This window comes from Adiantum capillus-veneris, chromosome 15 (assembly GCF_014529385.1).
Source record: "Adiantum capillus-veneris isolate H3 chromosome 15, ASM1452938v2, whole genome shotgun sequence".
NCBI lineage: Eukaryota > Viridiplantae > Streptophyta > Polypodiopsida > Polypodiales > Pteridaceae > Adiantum > Adiantum capillus-veneris.
This window is the reverse complement of record NC_140945.1, coordinates 146,822,149-146,840,996: the sequence shown is the minus strand read 5'-3', so window position 1 is coordinate 146,840,996 and position 18,848 is coordinate 146,822,149. Positions and strand designations below refer to the sequence as shown.

Here is an 18,848-nt window from a genome sequence, read left to right as displayed (position 1 = left end):
ACTGCTGCCACATCATCAGAGTCCGTAAAGCAGTCATGTCATCACGGCGGATTTTAAGGTGCAATCTCGGGGCTTCTGCTTTCAGATTTAGGTCCGCTCCATCCACTACTCCCGTAGTGCTCTACTAATGCTCTTCCAGGTCAACAACTTGTCAAATGTTCTTACTATAGGAGGTTCATCAGAAGGTTTGGAGAGATTGCTTCAATGTTGCATGCCCTACAAAGAAAGGGGTTCCATTCACTTGAGGACCTACTAAGATCACAGCAGTTGAGGAACTACAGGAGAAACTAACCACACAACATATTTTCATTCTTTCGGATCCTCAAAAGTCATTTGTCAATGGAAGGGTTTAAGGATTTGAACTCAGATCTAGTACTCTGCACAAACACAAGGCTACTTCACTTGAGAGAACTCAACACAATGAGAGAGAGAGAGAGAGAGAGAGAGAGAGAGAGAGAGAGATGGCACTGTATGTCAAGTCCCAACCACCCTCAAGGGCCCCCTTACTCTCTTGCTAGAGCAAGTACTTTCTTTAATTACTTGCACAAATGCTGATAAAATGGCTAAATGCTGAATGCTGAATTCTTCATACCGATGCTAACCTGAAGCAAAAACGCTAAGGCTGATCTAGTCCAAACACATTTGGCTCATCTGGTGCAAAAACTCTGGGCTGAACTGATGCCATCTGCAAACACTACAGTGCTAAGGTTGTGTGGGTGTTGGATGTCCTTGCAAGTGTTGGGTTCATGATGATTTTTTTGTTTTGTTTTCGGAGTCGGGTAGGGCACGCCCGGCCGCTCCCCTTATACACCAAAAAAGTATACAAGAAGAACGACCAGGACTATGCACCCAAAAACCGAAGGCAGACGCTTTTGTCACTAATTTCCTCTGGACTACAAGAGTTCAGAATTATCTACACTCTTAGGGCCATGACTAATCCCTTGAGAGACCCATTTCGCCAACTTGATTGGGCGTGACATCCACCATGTACCTCTGTTCAGAGGCCCAGGTACTGTGGGACTTGCTTCGGTCTTCCCTCTGGAGTTGCCTCCTCCAGGTAGCTTATCGCTCACCTCACTAAACTACCTTTGAAACCCAATGGTTTTCCCCTAAGAAATGCCATACCTGCTTGGCAGGGCGTCGGCTCACAGGTGGTGTCCGCTAAGGTTGGTGGTGTCTCCCGTTTGCACCTCCCAACCCCTTTTAGGTGAAGTTGACCCCCCCCCGGGGGGAATGGCACTTGGGCGCTCTTGTAGCTCATCTGGCTTCGCTTGGGGAGAATTACGTCATTTCCCTTGGAAGGGATCAGATTCAAAATAACAGCATATGAAGGGGAGCATTATCTCCCCATCTACCTATGCAGAGCACCCAAATACCGGGGTACAACTTCACCAAGGAACTTCGTCACAGGCACGTGCCCTGCGGTTCCGTCCCTCGAGTGCGGATCACAACGTACCCAGAAGGGCATCCGCTTCCCGCGAGACTCCCCACCAAGGAGGATAACGGTCCTTTCTTCAAGGTCCAACGAAGGGTGGATTACGTTGAAGGTGGAGTTGAATCAGTTTAGCCACCTCCCCCTGGCTTCATCAACCGCCGAACAGTTCATCAGCAAATGCGAAAGCGAACGACCCTCTAGCTGGGAGCACAGCATGCAAATGTTGTGTCCGCGCATGTAGCTATTTGCCAGTTTGAGCCCACCTACTCTCGCGAGAGCCAGCATTCTCTCCTCCTTCCTATTCACTATAGTGCTCCTATTGAGCTGCAGCAGGTATCCATGTGTTTGTTCAAAGCCAGCCTCCTTATAGGGCTCCAACGCCAGGCACGAATGCCTCTCGTCCCACTTGTCCCATGCGTGGTAGCGAACTGAGCTAAAGCCAGCCGCTGGGATATACTTATTCATCCAATTCTCGGTTCTTGTCGTCCGAGTCCACTTCTTGAACGGTTGGTTCTTAGGCTTCTTGTTTACCAAGGAGCCTATCCAGGTAGATAAAACCGAGCGGTACGTGTCAAAAGCCCTTGCTCGTTGTCCCCCACAAAGGCAGGTACGGGTGGTATGTTAAACTCGTCATGGAGAGTTGTCGTCCCTACAGAGGTTGACCTTGCTCCCTTTCCGAGTAACATTCACATCCCGGTGGCGACGAGGCGCCGCAGAGAGTGAAGGACACGCTGATTGTGGGCCCCCATAATTTCCGCACCATAACAAATCACTGGATATACGCACGCCTTAAAAACAGTCAGTCGAGACCATATAGGGATGCTTCAGTTCGCTCGTCGGTGCTCACATGCGAATAGACTTTTCCTCCCCTTGTCCGCTCGCTCCTTGACGATGCGTTCAATGGAAAAGGTAGAGTCTACGTAGATGCCAAGGTACTTGTACATTTCACCCACTGCAACCATCTCACCACCCAGAATAAAGATCCTCATAGAGAGATCCTGCAGGTCTCCGTGGAACACCGTGACCATGCATTTGTCAATTCCAAAGGTCATGCCCCAGGTCTTTGCCCATTCACTTACCTTGTCAAGGCTCGTTTGTAGGCTTTCAGGAGAGTCAGCAAGTAGAACCATGTCGTCAACAAAAAGGAGTCATTTAATTCTCTTGAGGAGGTTAGGTAATTCCAAGCCCCATGTTTCCCCATCTGCGTCTAAAATATCGTCGATGTATATATTGAATAGACAGGGCGATCCCGAGCATCCTTGGCGGACTCCCCGCTGCACCGGAATTGAATCCAACAATTGTTCCATGTGTCGGACTTTAACAGAGGTGGACTTGTAGAGCGCTTGGAAAAATCTAAGTGCTCAACCTTGCAGGCCAGCCGCAGCGAGCTTTAGGAACAACGCCTCGTGCGGTACTGCGTCGTACGCATTCTTGAAATCAATGTAGGCCGCATAAGTTGGTTTCCCATCCTTGTGACGGAGTTTCACGATCTCCTTCAGACATGCGACCTGTCCTATGCATTCCTCATTAGTACGGAATCCTGCTTGGCCGGGATTGAAGAAGTTCTTCTTTTCAAGTATCTTAGTGATCCGCCTAATCACGACAGTAGTGAGGACTTTTATGGCAATGGAGATTAACTCGATCCCGCGATAGTTATCAGTGTTGGTCAGATCGCCCTTCTTGGGGATTGACACAATCACTGCGTCGCTAGCGCCGGCTGGGATGTCTCAGGTATCGTAAATGCCCTCAATCATGTGCAAGTATGCCTTGCCCATCTCCGATCGTGGCTTACGCGGATCCGACCTAAGCCCCTTATCTTTCACAAGCAGCTTAAAGAATTCGGGTGGTAAACCATTGCCACCCGCTGCCTTGTGCCTCTTCAACCGTCGACAGGCCTCCCGTACTTCATACCAATTCAACAGGTCACATACCTCAAGCATACCAGGCCAGATGGCACGTGTTTGTCATACCATGCAAGAGGATCCTTGATGGTACCGTCCGTATCGGCGAATACCTTGGAGCAGTGATCCTCCCATACTTGTAATTGCCTCTCTCGTTCCATTACTAGCTCCCCATTTGCATTCAAAGGTTGATTGGCAATAGTTCCTTGTCCCTTCCCAACTATTTTCTTGAGGTGGGTAAAGAATTTCTTCATTTGACCCTCCCTGAGGAGCTCATTCCCTTTTTCCACGAAGCGCTCAAAGGTTCTTTGGTTACTGTCACGGACAATGGCCTTCGCATGAAGTGCCATTGCCTTGTACTCCCTAACAGCTTGTCGGCCAGCCCTAGTGTTCGCAGCCTTGTTCCTCACCTTATTCCAGGCTTTCCGGCGCGCATTAATGAGTCTCCGAGCCCGAGGTTCGAGTCGACAACCTGACCTTGGCCTTGGCGGGGGCTTCGTGGAAAGAGCTCCTGCCTCTTTGGCAATTGATGTAGCAACGAAAACAAACTTGTCATAGCACTATTGGATCGCACGTCCGTACTCATGCTCGAGGTGCAGCAGAGTATTCCATCGAGTCATCGAGGAACAGCCTGCAATTCACATCCATCTTACATGCGTCCAATTTGGGTACGGACGGCAAAGTAGCTTTGGCTGCTACTCCCGAATCCACAGAGTGTAGGTGGCACACTAGTGGCCAATGGTCTGACAAGTCTATCCCCCTCTGTATCGTATTGTTGAGAAGTTGTCTCGCGGCGGATTCGTTCACGATTAAGTGATCGATATTCGAATTTCCCTTCCCCCACCTGGAATGGTACGTGAGGTTCGAGCCTCGAACCTTTAAGCTCTCGAATCCTCTTCCGCATCTCAGTAGCCACTTCTTCAGTGCCCCTGTCTTCATGTTGAAGTCACCTCCAGCAATTACCGGTAGGTTTTTGTTCGAGATGCCGTTCGGGCAAGGGTCTTCAAAGCGACTGTCCTGGCTTCGCCCAACTGGCGTTGCGGAATGTACACATTGCCATGAATCCAAGCCCCTGAACCTTTGGGAAAAAATTGTATGAAAATCTAATTCGGGGAAGAGAAGTTGAGCTCAAAGGGCCTGAGCTCAATTGCAACTAGAGACGCCATTCCACGTTCTCCTGGTTTTGCGGTGCCTAGGGCATTGGAGACCACGTGCCCGGGGAGTCTAAGAGGCTAACATCCTTGGAACATTCGGGTTTCTTGCACCCCGACAATGTTCCATTTCCCGGTTCCCATCAACGATCCAAGTTCGCTCCTTTTGTTTTTGAGTCCGTTAACGTTGAAGGTGGTTACCTTAACGTGGTTGACGGACTGCTCCCCGGCGGCGGAGGTGGAACTTGGTCTACGGGCCCGGTCTCGGTACGATCTCGACAGACTGCATCTCCATCTGTTGAAGCGTTGTTCTGCATCTAGCTTACCTACGAGCGCTTCAGCTGCGCTAAGAGAGTGGGTATAGAGATCAAAGCGTACACTCCTACAATGTATGCTAGTAACTTTTCTAACTTTGATCACACTAGCTCCCACTCTCGCAATCTCCAATTGCCTCCAAAAGCTGCAGACGCTATGATTGTCCGCTCCCCACACACATGCTAAACCGAATTCACCAAAGGCTACTCCACGTTTCAACGATGCCAGTGAAGACGTGTCATGCACACTCTTTCCATTCGCCTGATGTCACCGGCTCGAGCCTCGCGGGGTGGTCTATCCACCCCAAGCGTGGGGGGTCCAATCCCCCCACTCGAGGCAGCCTCAATGGAGGCTAAGGTAAATTCCCCCACCCCATGCAGTGATTCGATCCCCCTGCTTGAGGTGCTTCGCAAGGTAAAATCTCCCACCCCGGGGGGTGATCTATCCACCCAGGCGCAGAGGGTCCAATCCCTCTGCTTGAGGTGCTTCACAAGGTAATAGCTGGCTCACTCGATAGTTCCCGGGGTTCGTGCCTCCCGAGTATCCTACCTGATTGCCTCTGAGGTTCGTTCCTCCCAGTAGGCATTGTCCGTGTTTGCCGCTAGAGTTCGTTCCGTCCAGTAAAGGTGTGCAGTGTGCTTATAGCACTCACTAAACACAAGTTCGTCATCGCTTTGAGAGTATCGTAAGCTTTGAGTGTATAGATAGCTTTGAGAATAGTTGAGAAATTTGGAGAATTTGAAAGAATGAGCACTAGAAAGCAAGAGCGTTTATATAATCCAAGTGATGACCCTGGGGTCACCTTTATATTGCAAAGAGCCTAGGTCCGGTAGCATGCCACAAACCCCACGACTTCATAATGTTGACAGTTGGGCTTGTTCACTTATTAATAAATGGCATGACTAATCATGTGTCTATATGCTTAAGTGACTATACTGTGCAAGTGAGGGTATACAACTATGAGTCGTGACCTCCCTGATCATGCATGTCCTTCTAGAGGCTCATGAAGTGCTAGGCTAGATCTCAAGCTATACATGGCTAAGACTATAACGCTGACCTATAGCAGCAGCTTGTCCACGTGGCTCAAGTGCAATGTTTACGTGACATCCCCCCTTGCTAAAGGTGAGACGCAACTGCCGAACTTCTTCCTATGGATGCTTTCTATACTGTTGATGATGAATGCCTCTCATACTTGTGGATGCATAAACCAATAAAAATTCCTCCGAACTTACAAATAATGTGTATCTAGTTACTGCCACAATGTAAACACCGACCATACAAGTTACTACACAGCCTTATTATTGTTGCAGATATCAGCCTCGATGATGACTCTACCTTGCCAGCAAGTACTGTCACCCGAATAGTCTTTCGTGAAAACAAGATAAAAGGTAAGGATGCTTGGAGGTATTTCCAATGGTTCCATGTCGACAGAAGTGGATGCAGGCTATATGCGAATGCAAATGCAGAAGAGGGTTAGGAATCCTTTCTCCAACTCCTTGCAGGCTTCCATATCCGCACACAAGGCAAGCGCATCCTAGTACTCAAGATCAGGATCTTTGTGTATTCGATGCTCATCTTCGTTCATGATGACGAGGTTATGCCTTAAGGGTATCCAAGACATAGCCATGACAACAAGAGCGCACCCAATGCGTGATGGACTAAGGGTGGGAGTGGCTAATACATGTAGGCTCTAATACCAATGTCAAGTGCAGTGGAAGTGTTTAAGGATTTTAACTCGGATCTAGTACTTTGCACAAACACAAGGTTACTTCACTTGAGATCCAACCTAAGCCCCAGGGTCACCTTTATACTGCAAAATCTTGGGTCAGGTAACATGCCAGAAACCCCACAACTTCATAATGTTCGGCTTGTTCACTTATTACTGAATGATTTAAGTGACTAAGTGACTGTACTAGGCAAGTGAGGGTATGCAACTATGATCTGCATGATTGTGCATGTCCTTCTAGAGGCTCACAAAGTGTCAGGCTAGACCCTCAGCTATACTTGACTAAGACTAACGATGACCTGTAGCATTAGCTTGTTCAAGCAGCTCAAGTGCAATGCACATGTGACATCATTTAAGGTGCATTGCGATGCATGTTGTAGCAGTCTGAGAGCATCATTGATGCCTCATGGCCACGTGGTAGCTTATGAGAGTCATCGTCTTCTAAAATCAAAAACGGTTGCACACATTTGCGTGAAGGATCTCTTAGCAATGATTCACAATTTGAGTTCATGGAAGTATTGTGTCACGTGCACATCTAACCCTGTGTCTGTAATGATCACCCAATCAGGAATATTCAATGGTTTGCACATCACAATGCAATATAAATGCTTACATATGCATGTTACAAGACACAATGAACAAGCCATTGAGCATTCCTCTCAAACAGATGTCAGACAGTCTTACGCATGAAGCTACTCAACAACCACCTCTCCACTCCCCCAGCAATAACCTAAAAAGGTTTGGGCAAACTTGGAGGACACATACAACCAAAAACTCCCCAAACCGCAGCCTGCATCGCTTGGTAATTTCAAGCATGCAACTAAATGCTCCCCAGACACCTGGTCTGCGTTGTTCACAAGTTTTTTAGCATACAACAAAATGCTCCCTAGACACCCGGTTTGCGTCGTTCCGATGTTTTCTAGCATACAACAAAACGCTCCCCAGATACTCGGTCTACGTAGTTCGGAGGTTTCAAACAATATCAAACATCAATTCTTTTCTTCAATACCCCACCCAAGAGTAGATCACAAATCATAGTTAAAACCAAAGTCAAACAATGCTCACATCAACACCAAGATAGGTTCAAAACAAATAGCATCCATTTCAAACAATTTTCTCAAACAAAGTTCAAAACCTCTCTAAATCAAACTTAAAAAGCATTCGCAGTGCATCTTGCTCAATCGAGCTCCAAAAAACAATTGCCTTTCACTCCTAAGACTTGCACCAAAATTAGGGTCATGTTCCTTCCATAAGGTTGTAGTTGACCACAGCATGATCCATAAGCTTTCGAATGGTCGGAACTCGCTTGGACAGACAATATTCCAAGGCTCCAAGGTTATCAGCTCGAGAAGAGACACCTGATGAGAGATGTCTAAAAATTTCACGTTGTACTCTATTAGGGTTTCCGTGGCAAGTATTTCAAGATACCGCACTCTACCAGAACCTGCACTCCGAAGGAGGGTGTCAAATGGCACGTAATTTCGGGCAAAAAAACTCTTTCAACCTTGCCAAGTCCTTGGAGTGTGCGGCTTGGTAGCTAAAGACATTCACCACTGCATGGCACTACCTCTGAGAGAATCGATGGCTCGAAAAATCTTTGATTCTTCTGAGTGATTCTCCATGGCATAGATGTTGTCAAACTGCTACAAGACATGGTCCGAAAAAGCACATGGTCCGAAAGCCAGTGCAAAAAGGTAGCCAGCGTAAAATTAGAAATTCCGTACAGTTGCCACGTCAATATCCAACGTATTTCACAGAGATCCGTACACTGCCACGTCAACAACCTGTCAACGTTAATTGCGGAAGTGTCTGTACAGCACAGTAACACGGAACGGGCGGAACGGGGGCATTTCGTTCCATAACGGCGTTCCGAGCAAGGCCGGCTGGAGAAACGGCTACGGGAACGGGCGGACGTTCCGGTTCCGGAACGTAACAGCGGAACGGCGTTCCAGCAGGGCGGAACGGGACGGAACGGTCCGGAACGGCCGGACGGAACGTCTGGCGGCAGTTTTTAAAATTCAAATTTGGGTGGCAGTTTTTAAATTTCAAAAACAGGCGGCAGTTTTTGGAGCGCCCACTCATGGGATGGTTCACACTAGAGGTGTGTGTGTGTTTGGGGAGGGGGGGGGGGAGGGGGTCTTCACTATTTTCTCCTATAAAAGCTAATGCACACCCCTCACAATTTCATAGCCCTCACTCTCCCGCATTGCTACTTGAGTCTTGAAGCGCCACTCTCTCCCTCTCACCCTCCCTCTCAAGCTTGAAGCTTGAAGCCACTCTCTCACACCCTCTCTCAAGCTTGAAGCTTCAAGCCTCTCTCACCCTCTCTCTCAAGCTCGAAGCCACAAGCTCTCAAGGTTGAAGCTTCATCCCTCTCGCAACTTGCAAGCTCCATTCCAATTTCCTTCATTGCATCCCTCTCTCAAGCTCCATCCCTCTCTCAACTTTCAAGCTCCATCCCTCCATCTCTCTCTTGAGTTTCAAGCCTCAAGTCTCAAGCGCCATCAACATGGCACAAGCTTCCGCATCAAATGAAGGTCCCTCGGTTGGTAAGAGAGGAAAGAAGGATGAGAATTCATGGTGGGATGAGGTGCACTCCGAAGTCTTGGGCAAAGAAGGCGGTGCAAGATCATGGACATGCAAACTATGTGGATTTCAACGCAAATCCGGGACAAGCAAGGTTCGAGCACATCTCCTTCACATAGTGGGGGAGCAAGTGAAACTTTGCATTAATGTGACGGCCGAGAAGAAGAAGGAGCTTGAGATCAAGGATGCCATCATAAGAGCCAAAGCAAATGATCGACCCAAGCGGAAAGCCATTGACCCCAATCACTTGGTTTTTCCTTCTTCTACCACTCATTCGCACGCTTCCGTTGGAGGTAGTAGTGCGGCGGCTCAATCATCATTTCAAACGAGCACTCCCTCTCATCCCACCCATCGTCAACAAACTCTAGATTCGTCATGGGATCCAAAAAGAAGGAGGATGTGGATGCCGCCGTTGCCCACTTTTTTTATCACGATCATATCCCTTTCATAAAGGCTCGGTAAGTTCCAAGTTCTCAATGCTCTTTCATATCATGACCATAACTAGTATGTTTGTTTTTCAATCTACATTGTCTTCTCTTTTGACCTTTGTGACATGTACATTGTATAGGTCGGACTACTTCAAGGCAATGTGCACAAGGATTGGGGATTACGGGCCACGCTACGTGCCACCCACTTCAGAGGCCCTCCGTACTACTCTTCTTGATAGAGAGAAGGCCGTTGTGGAGATGGCAGCCGTAAACATCAAGCGACAATGGGCCAAGTATGGAGTGACACTCATTGCAGATGGATGGAGCGACACAAGGAGGAGATCCATTCATGGGCTTGTGGCTAATTGCAAGGGAGAGATGTACTTTGCCCACTCACATGACGCCACAGAAACAGGGAAATCCGCCGATGTGCTTGCTGGAGAGTGGGCGTCTGCCATAGAGATCATTGGCCCAGAGATGGTGTTGCAACTTGTCACGGATGGGGAGGCATCAAACAGGGCATCCGGCGCCATTTTGGAGGGCATGTATCCCCGCATCAAAGTGTCATTTTGTATGGCACATTGTCTCAATAACCTTTTAAAGGATATAGGGCGCCTACCTTGGATTGAGCCTCTCATTACAAGTGCGTCCAAGATAGTGTCCTTCATCAACAATCACAATGTCCTTCGTGCTGCATTCTTGAAGCGGTCAGGGGGTAAGGTTCTCTTGAAGTATTGCGAGACCCGCTTTGCCTACAACTACCTAATGGTTCATCGCCTATGCGAATGTCAGAGTGCAGTGCGGCAGACCCTCATCAGTACGGAGTATACTTCCTCATCCTACGCAGGTTCAGTCGCAGGGATCTTATGTGCAAGCAAGTCAGAGGATCCCCAGTTTTGGGAGTCACTGAAGACTATAGACCAAATGGTACAGCCGGTACTCCACTTGCTTCGAGTAGTTGATGGCATGCAACCTTGCATTGGCAAGGTTTATGAGGCCATGGATCGCATGGTGGAGGCCCTCCAAACACTTGAGCCAAATGCAGATAGGTTTGAGGAGATTAGCTTGCTTTGTCAGAGCAGATGGGACGCCTATGCTTCCCCTTTCCATGGTGCGGCTTTTGTGCTGGATCCAAAGTTTCAAGGTGCAGGACAGGAGCATGATGGGGAGGTGACCAAGCAATGGAACGAGATCTTGACCATGTTTCACCCTGATCGGGAAGAGCGCCGCAAAATCAAGGATCAACTTGCTATGTACAGGGATATGCGAGGATCATTTGGGCTTGCCGATGCCCAAGTTGATCGCACCAAGATCTCCTCAGTTTTGTGGTGGCAGGACTATGGCTCAGATGGGCCAGAGCTTCAGAGACTAGCTATCCGCATCCTCAGCCAAGCGGTTAGCTCCTCTTGCTTGGAGCAATTGTGGAGTGTTTATAGCCACGTTGCATCCAGGAAGAGAAACCGACTTGCAGTGGAGAAAGCAAATGATCTTGTATTTGTGAGTGCAAACTTGCGTATGGGCATCCAAAGTATCAGATCCCTTTCTACAGTGGGAGATGGAGGCAGAGGCGGAGATACTTGGGGAGGGTGGATCTACAGAGGTTTTACATGAAGTGGATGATGCGGACGAGCCTGTTGGGGATGAGGATTGGGATGACATCCATGATCTCCATGACACCACTACAAATTGGCAGGCTGGCTCTTCTGCCACTGGTCCTTGAGCCTTGGCCCTTGACATGTTTCCATTATGGCATTTTGGCATCTATGTATTGAGCTCTTGCGTCCATAGTGGCTAGTCTTTACTCTTGAGCCTCGACTGTTATCTTTTCTCAGTGCTTACCTTTTTGTAGTGCCTTGGCTGGCCTTATAAGCCACACTTGAATTTATACTATATAGTCATAGTCTTTTAAGTTTTTAATCCGTCTTTCTGTCTATTCAACTTTATTGAGCTCTTCAATCTTTGCACTTCCTAGATAATGTTATTTGTGATGCACTTAGTATGTTATGAGGTGTCTACAACCCCGGTAAATTGAATTTACATCCGCAACCACTAACGCGCATCGCGCACAAGCGACATGTTGAAACTTAAAACATGCTTGAACATGATTCTAATTATCCAAGTAGGTGTTAGAAGCTTGGCTTATAGTTGTTTCCTAACTTATAGGTTGTTTTGAGGCTAATTTCAACGTTTTTTGGTGGACCGTTCCGGCGTTCCCGTTCCAGTCCCCGCCTATACGTTCCGGTACCGTTCCGGAGCCCCCCGTTCCGGTTCCCCGTTCCCATTCCAAGTAACTTTGTTGTACAGTCCTTCCACATCATCAATCGCTTGCACAATAATCTGTCTGTGTGTGTGTTGGGGGGGGGTCTGCTTTATTTTATAATAGGATCTGACAGATGGGGTGCCATAAGTTGGTAAAACTTTAAAAAGTTAGGCCACTTGGCAGGTGTCACAAACTGATGACGTGGCATGCTAACAAGTGTCCCAACTTATTGGGCATTTGTCGACAAGGCCTTGGGGACACTAGGATAAATAAAAAAGTGGCGAGCGAGTTGGCTATACGGATTTTCGATTATTGCGATGAATTGCTGACGTGGCTGGCTGTACAGATTTCCGCAAAACGCGCTGTTGTGATAACGATCCTTGAGAATACTTCCCCCCCTTGAGATAATCCGATCCCTTTTCTCGTGACACGTATGGATTCAGGCAACAAGCAAACGACGACTCCTACCACCTTGGATATGGGCCACCTCGATCTACGCAATATCAGCTTATGGCGATGCAACGTCAACAACAGGTTGATGAGTACGCAAAGCAGATGCTCCAGTTTGCAAAGAATCCACAGTATGCCAAATTTTAGACCCGGCACCCGATTGACGAAGTGCATCCTCATTGGCAGAAAGCCATTGACTCACCAATAAAATCAGCCCTCAAGAAACCACCCACCCCAAGGATGTTTACTGATGGACTCCATGACATCAACGAAAGACGAGTCAACCAACTTCTAGGAGCGAAGAAACAATCGAAGAAGTGCAACAAGGGGACTGACTATCCTGGTTATTTGGGCGTCGATCTTCTTTTGTAAGTGCACGAAAACAGAAGAAGTATATACGCTTCGAACGACTACCAGGTTCTTCCTCTTCTGACAGTTCGGTTAACTCTCTCTTCTGATTCGGCGAAGAGGATAGAAAGGGCAAGAAGCGAAGAAAGAATCAAAGTTTTGGAAAGAACAAGAAGAAGGCAAAGAAGAGCAGATCCCGACCAGTTTCTAATAGTTCTACCGAGAATTCATCCTTCTCTGAGAGTTTGGCCTCCAACGTTGAACGATCACATGTTCTATGCAAGAAGAAACATTTTACATAGCAAATCAATATGATTTTCTCGAGGACAAGGGCAAAAAGACCAAGGAATTTAAGGAAGGTGGACAATCAGTAAAGTTTAAATCCTTCTCAAGATTCGGAGATGCTCCCAAGGCTTTAGCCTTTATTCATTGTTTGATATAGCATTCTCCAGAGGACGCTACTCCAAGCACTCCAAGATAAGGAGGGTAGCATCATTCTTGAAAGGAAATGCAGAAATGTGGTGGTCCACTCTTCTTTTACGAAAAGAAGCCCCTACCAAGTGGTTAGATTTCAAACGGCTCTTTATTTCTTCTAGGCTGTGTTGTGATGACAGCTTGGAACCATCTTCGGATGACCAAGGCTGACACTTTGGATGCTTATTGTGAGAGGTTTTGGGATGCTTTTCTACCCGCCTCTTCTTTCAAAAAAGTCACTTTTAAGCGGCAAATCGAGCGGTTTTGTTGTGGACTTTCCAAAGAGATCCGAGATTACTGCCTTGAGTAAAAGTAAGAGTCCATACAACAATTGATGGTACATGCTAAGCGGGGATTTGCTATGCATTCGGGTAACCTGACTTACCCCACTAATCAAGTTTTGACATCAAGGACCGGACAAAATTTAGCAAATGATAGCAGAAGAAATAGGAAGTTTTCAAAAAAGGAGGATGCACGACCTCGATTGACCGAGAAACAGAGATCAGATTATCTCAAGGAGGGAAAGTGTTCTGACTGCGAAGAACAAGGACCATCTCTACAAGGTGTGAGAGTGAGCAACGGAGAGGGTGAGAGCCACACGCCCCAAAAACGGTGGGGGAGAGACAGAGAGAAAAACGCTAAATGCACAGATGCTCTCAATAACACAATATCTGAATACAAGACCCCAAGCATTGCTTTAATAAAATGTTGGGTTGAGGTAGGGCAAAAATGTGAACTAGTGCAAAAAACATAAAAGCCTAAAAATGGCTAATAATGTGTGTGCACCCAGCCAAGCTCAAAAATGGCAGGTCGAACACGTGCTCAAGTGTCCACTTGTGCAACCTACGTGGTGTGCAATGAGTGACCAGCCCAAGACAATCATTAGCCATACAAAATAACGGTGGTATAACTCTTAACACTCCCTCTCAGCACCGGATACTGAGACAACACAACTAAGTTGTGAGGTGCAGCAGAAGTGAATGTTGAACTTTGCTCAAGATGAGTGCTCCGAACTGTGCTCAAGGGTTCCTTTTACTTATAAAAGGGCGAGCCTTCCATTCCTTTAGTGAGAGAGTGCAATGGACACAAACAAAGTGATTTAACACTGTGAATGAAGAGGCATGAGACTGAGGGATAGTGAGAGAAGAATACGACACCAGAATGTTGTCAAACCCTCCTCCGAAGGCCCCACTCTCTATGGCGAGAGCGGTCTACTTATGATTGCACAAATCTCTACAATGCTTGGACTTGCCGACGATGAGGACGACGAGAAGACGGGCTGAAATCTGAAAATGCTAAGGGCTGAAATATGCAAATCTTTATCTGCTGAATTCTGACTTTATGTCGATGACGACGGTACGACGACGACACGCTGACAACGCAGATGCTGAAATCTGCGTTTTTCCAGGCTGAATCTGCAAACTTCGCGGGATCTGACCGTGCGGTAAGGATCTGCTGCGGGAAGGTGAGATCTACGAGGTTCGGGGGTTCTACTGCGGAGTCTGATTGCTGAAAACTGAAAACACTGGTGCTTGTGTTGGATCCATCGCGGTAAATGTGCAAAACGCTGAAATGCCAGGCTGATGCAAAAACGCTAGGGCTGACAACTCCTCTTGCGGTGGAAATCTGCTAACGCTAGGGAGTCCGCTGTGTTGCTGTGAGAATCTGCTAACGCTAGGGATGATCTGTTGTCTACCTTCGCCGGGAATCTGCAAGTGCAAAAACGCTGGCTGCTCTGATGCAAAAACGCTAGGCCTTCAGGTGAGTGAAAACGCTAGAGTTGTCGCGGGAGGAGTCTTGCTGAGAAAATGCCTGATGAGCACCGGGTTCCTGCCGCCTCTTCTGCCTGAAGTGCTAGCGCTAGGTTTCTATATATACAAACATAGCAAAATTGCCCTACCTAGTTTCCAACAAAAGTCACTTAAAAATAATAAGTTAAAAATAGGGAAAATAGGTTTAATGCACTAGAAAATTCCCCTAATGGATTTTGATGGATTCTGATGGTAATGTTGTGTGCAACCAGAGGATATGCATCTATTCTAACTGTCTGGACATGCACGGTCTGCGAACCGACTCACAAAAGTGCCAGATCACTTCCTATTCTAGACTACCTTGACTAAACTGAACCCTGGTCATGCTGTAGCTTGTCCACGGACACATAGGGTTGGATCACATTCCAATGCTTATTTTGCGACAACTAAGAAGACATACAATATTTTGACAACAGCCATGTACCTTGCCGGTGATGCCGTCAATTGGTACCACGCATGGCAAGAGGCACAGTTGGCCGCGCACCTAGAGAAAGCCGACGAAGACAAGCTCAAGGCGCAGTTTATGCCACCTCAGTACCTCGCATGATTGAAGGACGATTGTCGCGCTCTCAAGCAAAATGGTATGCCAGTTATGTCTTTCTCTAATCGTGTTTTGCAACTCGGCACTCAATTGCGCAAATCGGATGCGGAGCGCAAGGAGGCATTCCTTTATGGATTGGACAAGTATATCAAGTTTGATGTGGAGGTACTTGATCCAATCGATCTCAAGAAGGCGGTACCGATTGCTCTTGCACAAGAGATGAAGCACAATAAGGGAAAGCCTAAGGAGAACAAGTCGTCTCAAGCAACCTCTCAAACTTCTCAGAACCCGCAGAATGGTAAGAACGGTAAGAATGGTAAGAATGGTAACTCTTCTAGCCCATCTTCATCTAATTCCTCCGAAAAGAACTCTCAAAAATGAATCTAAGGGTAAAGCTAAAGCACCTGCAAAACCTAAGCTAACCCCGGATGAAAAAGCTGGACAAGGAATTATAGGAGGATACATCACGGCTGAAGAACAAGTGATTTATGCTAAAGAAGGTAGATGTTTTCAATGTCACGTCAAGGGGCACATTAAGAAGGCCTGTCCTAAGACAGTCCCACCTAAAGAACCAAAGGCACCCACAGCTACCAGAAACTCTGTCACAACACAACCTGCATCTTCTCAGGACTCTGACACACACATTGTTGAATCTCTAATGAAGTGTTATGGTCATGTAAAAAGACAGCTTTTTATCATATTGTTTGATCCAGGCAGTAAGCATGATGTGATTAGTCCCCCTCTTGTTGAGAGAGCCCGCCTAGTGGTTAGTCAAAAATCTCCTCTCGAGGTTTCTGGCTTTGCTCCTGGTATGGACTCTCTCATCACGTAGGAGTGCCTTGATGTGATGTTTACCGTTCAGCAAGCTTCTTTTCGTAGGAAATTTCTTGTGTCTCCTCTCTAAAAATGTGATATGATTTTAGGCATGAAATGGTTTCGTGAACTGAACCCTCTCGTTGATTGGGAGGCTAACACTCTTATTTTATATGCCAAAACAAATTCCCCCTCATCATTCGTGCTGAGGAGGGCTTGCATTCCTTGCCTCTCATCTCGCATGTGCAGGTAAAGCCTGAATTACGACCATAGTGACATAAAAACCCGTTTCAGCCCTCTAAAACCCCGAAATGGCGAAACGGCCGAAACGATTCGACGAAACGTGCGAAACGAGTTGATTTTTTCCTTTTTGTCCCCTTTTGACCAGTTAACCTCAAACCACCCGTTTCGGGATTTTTTAAGCTATGCACAAAGGTCACCTCAAAAACTCGATAGATTTTTTGACCCTCAAGCGCATCGAATAATGTCTCTCTCTCTCTCTCTCTCTCTCTCTCTCTCTCTCTCTCTCTCTCTCTCTCTCAACCTTACACATCAGCATGGCCCCCTCATCTTTACCTCCACATTGTTGCAGCTCGCTGCCGACTTACCTTGTTCACTCGTGACTCAAGTCTCACATCTACATTTTGGTATTACATGTCTTTACATATGAATTTGTATCTATATTCAATGTATAATTATACGAACATACATATAAAACGAAACCTGTGTTTCGCTTTCTTTGAGCTCCGAAACGAAACCTTTCAGAAACCTCGAAACCCCGAAACGTTTTGTGTCACACTAATTACGACGAGAAGCACAAGCGGCATTCATTTAAGCTGCTCCAGTTCCCAAAGCATTCAAGCTCCAGGTAAGTATTCGCAGTTGTTTACGAAATTTAAACATCTCTTTTTGCAGGATGATCTTCCACCTCGTCTCCCACCTGAGTGGCCGGAGGACCATCGCATCGAGCTTATGGAGGGAGCGCAGCCTCTCAGTAAGGCTCCCTACCGTTTGAACAAGTCACAGGAGGAAGAATTAGAGCGACAACTCACTGAGTTGGTGGCTAGAGCATTCATACGTCCTAGTGTAAGTCCTTTTGCTGCCCCTATTTTGTTTGTTCGTAAGAAGGATGGTTCGTCTCGTTTGTGTATTGATTACAGGCCATTAAACAAGATGACCGTCAAGAACAAGTTTCCGATGCCTCGCATTGAGTATATCCTTGATAGGCTCAATGGGGCAAAGGTTTTCAGCAAAGTTGATCTCAAAAGTGGATACCATCAGGTACGGGTATTCAAAGGCGACATTTTCAAGACCGCCTTCCGCACCAAGCGAGGGCAATGAGAGTATATTGTTATGCCTTTTGGATTGACAGGAGCCGTAGATACGTTCAATCGTCTCATGGTAGGTCGTTTCGGCAACATGGTAGGCGTATGTGTGTTCGTCTTCTTAGATGATATTCTCATTTTTTCTGCATCGTGGGAGCAACATGAATTAGATGTTGAAAGAGTACTAACTCGTTTGGATGAGTATCAGTTGTACATTGCAGCTAAGAATTTTTTCGTACTCGAGTCACTTATCTGGGTTATATCATTTCTGCAGAAGGTGTCAAGCTAGATCCCGCGAAGGTGCAACAAGTTCGTAATTGGGATTTGCCCAAAACTGCATATGATGTGCGTTCTTTTCTTGGTTTATGTCAAGCATATAGTTCGCACATAGAGAATTTTACACGCATTGCTGCACCTATGACTAATGTTTTGAAAGGGGTAAAGACTCGCCGTCACACGTAGACTTGCCCGAGGCAGCCATTGAGGCTTTCGCAGCTCTCAAGGTTGCGGTGACAGAAGCACCGTGTCTTATCCTTGCCTCTTGGGATGATCTCTTTGAAGTATGGACGGATGCGAGCAATGTCGCCATAGGCGCTGTGCTCCAGCAACATGGTCGCCCAGTAGCTTTCCTTAGCCGGAAGCTCAATAGTGCAGAAAAGAATTATTCAGTTTATGATAAAGAACTTTTATCTGTCATTCACTCTCTTAAGCATTGGAAGCATTTTTTGTATGGTAGAGAGTTTACAATGCGCACAGATCATCAAGCCCTCAAGTGGTGCTAGTCTATGCCTAGTGCACATTGGAGTGATCGCCAAGCGCGGTGCTCACAATTTTTTGAGCAATTTGGAGGTTTGATTGAGTATGTGCTTGGAAAAGCTAACCCTGTTGCAGATGCGTTGAGTCGCAAATGACAGATTTTGGCTCTTGAGTCAAGAACCACATTTTCTATCTAGGGTGAGTCTTTTGACAGCATGAAGAATCAGTATGCAGATTCGGAGTGTGGTAAGTATTGGTTGCAGGCTCTTGCTTCCCAAGGACCCAACAACTATCTCATTCGTGATGGATTGTTATTTTTTCGTCAGCGTCTATGTGTGTTGCTCTCTCTCAGGCCAACCATATTGCATGATGCACATGATTCTCTCACGGGTTGGCACAGGGGTATGAACACCACATTGGAAAAGATTGGACGATTTTTCTATTGGCCTAAAATGCGAAAAGACGTGTTTAGTTATATCACACATTGCACTATATGTCAAAAAGTAAAAGCTCCTCGAGGTAAGCAGC

The 18,848-nt window shown here is 46.8% G+C and overlaps 1 protein-coding gene and 1 pseudogene across 1 annotated transcript in view; both read right to left on the bottom strand.

Moving 5' to 3' along the window:
* MGD1 (monogalactosyl diacylglycerol synthase 1) overlaps positions 1–18,848 on the bottom strand; it is a 70,874-nt gene that overhangs the window by 16,358 nt on the left and 35,668 nt on the right. The gene's annotated exons all lie outside the window — the stretch shown is intronic.
* On the bottom strand, positions 2,584–5,016 carry LOC147441636 (uncharacterized; annotated as a pseudogene).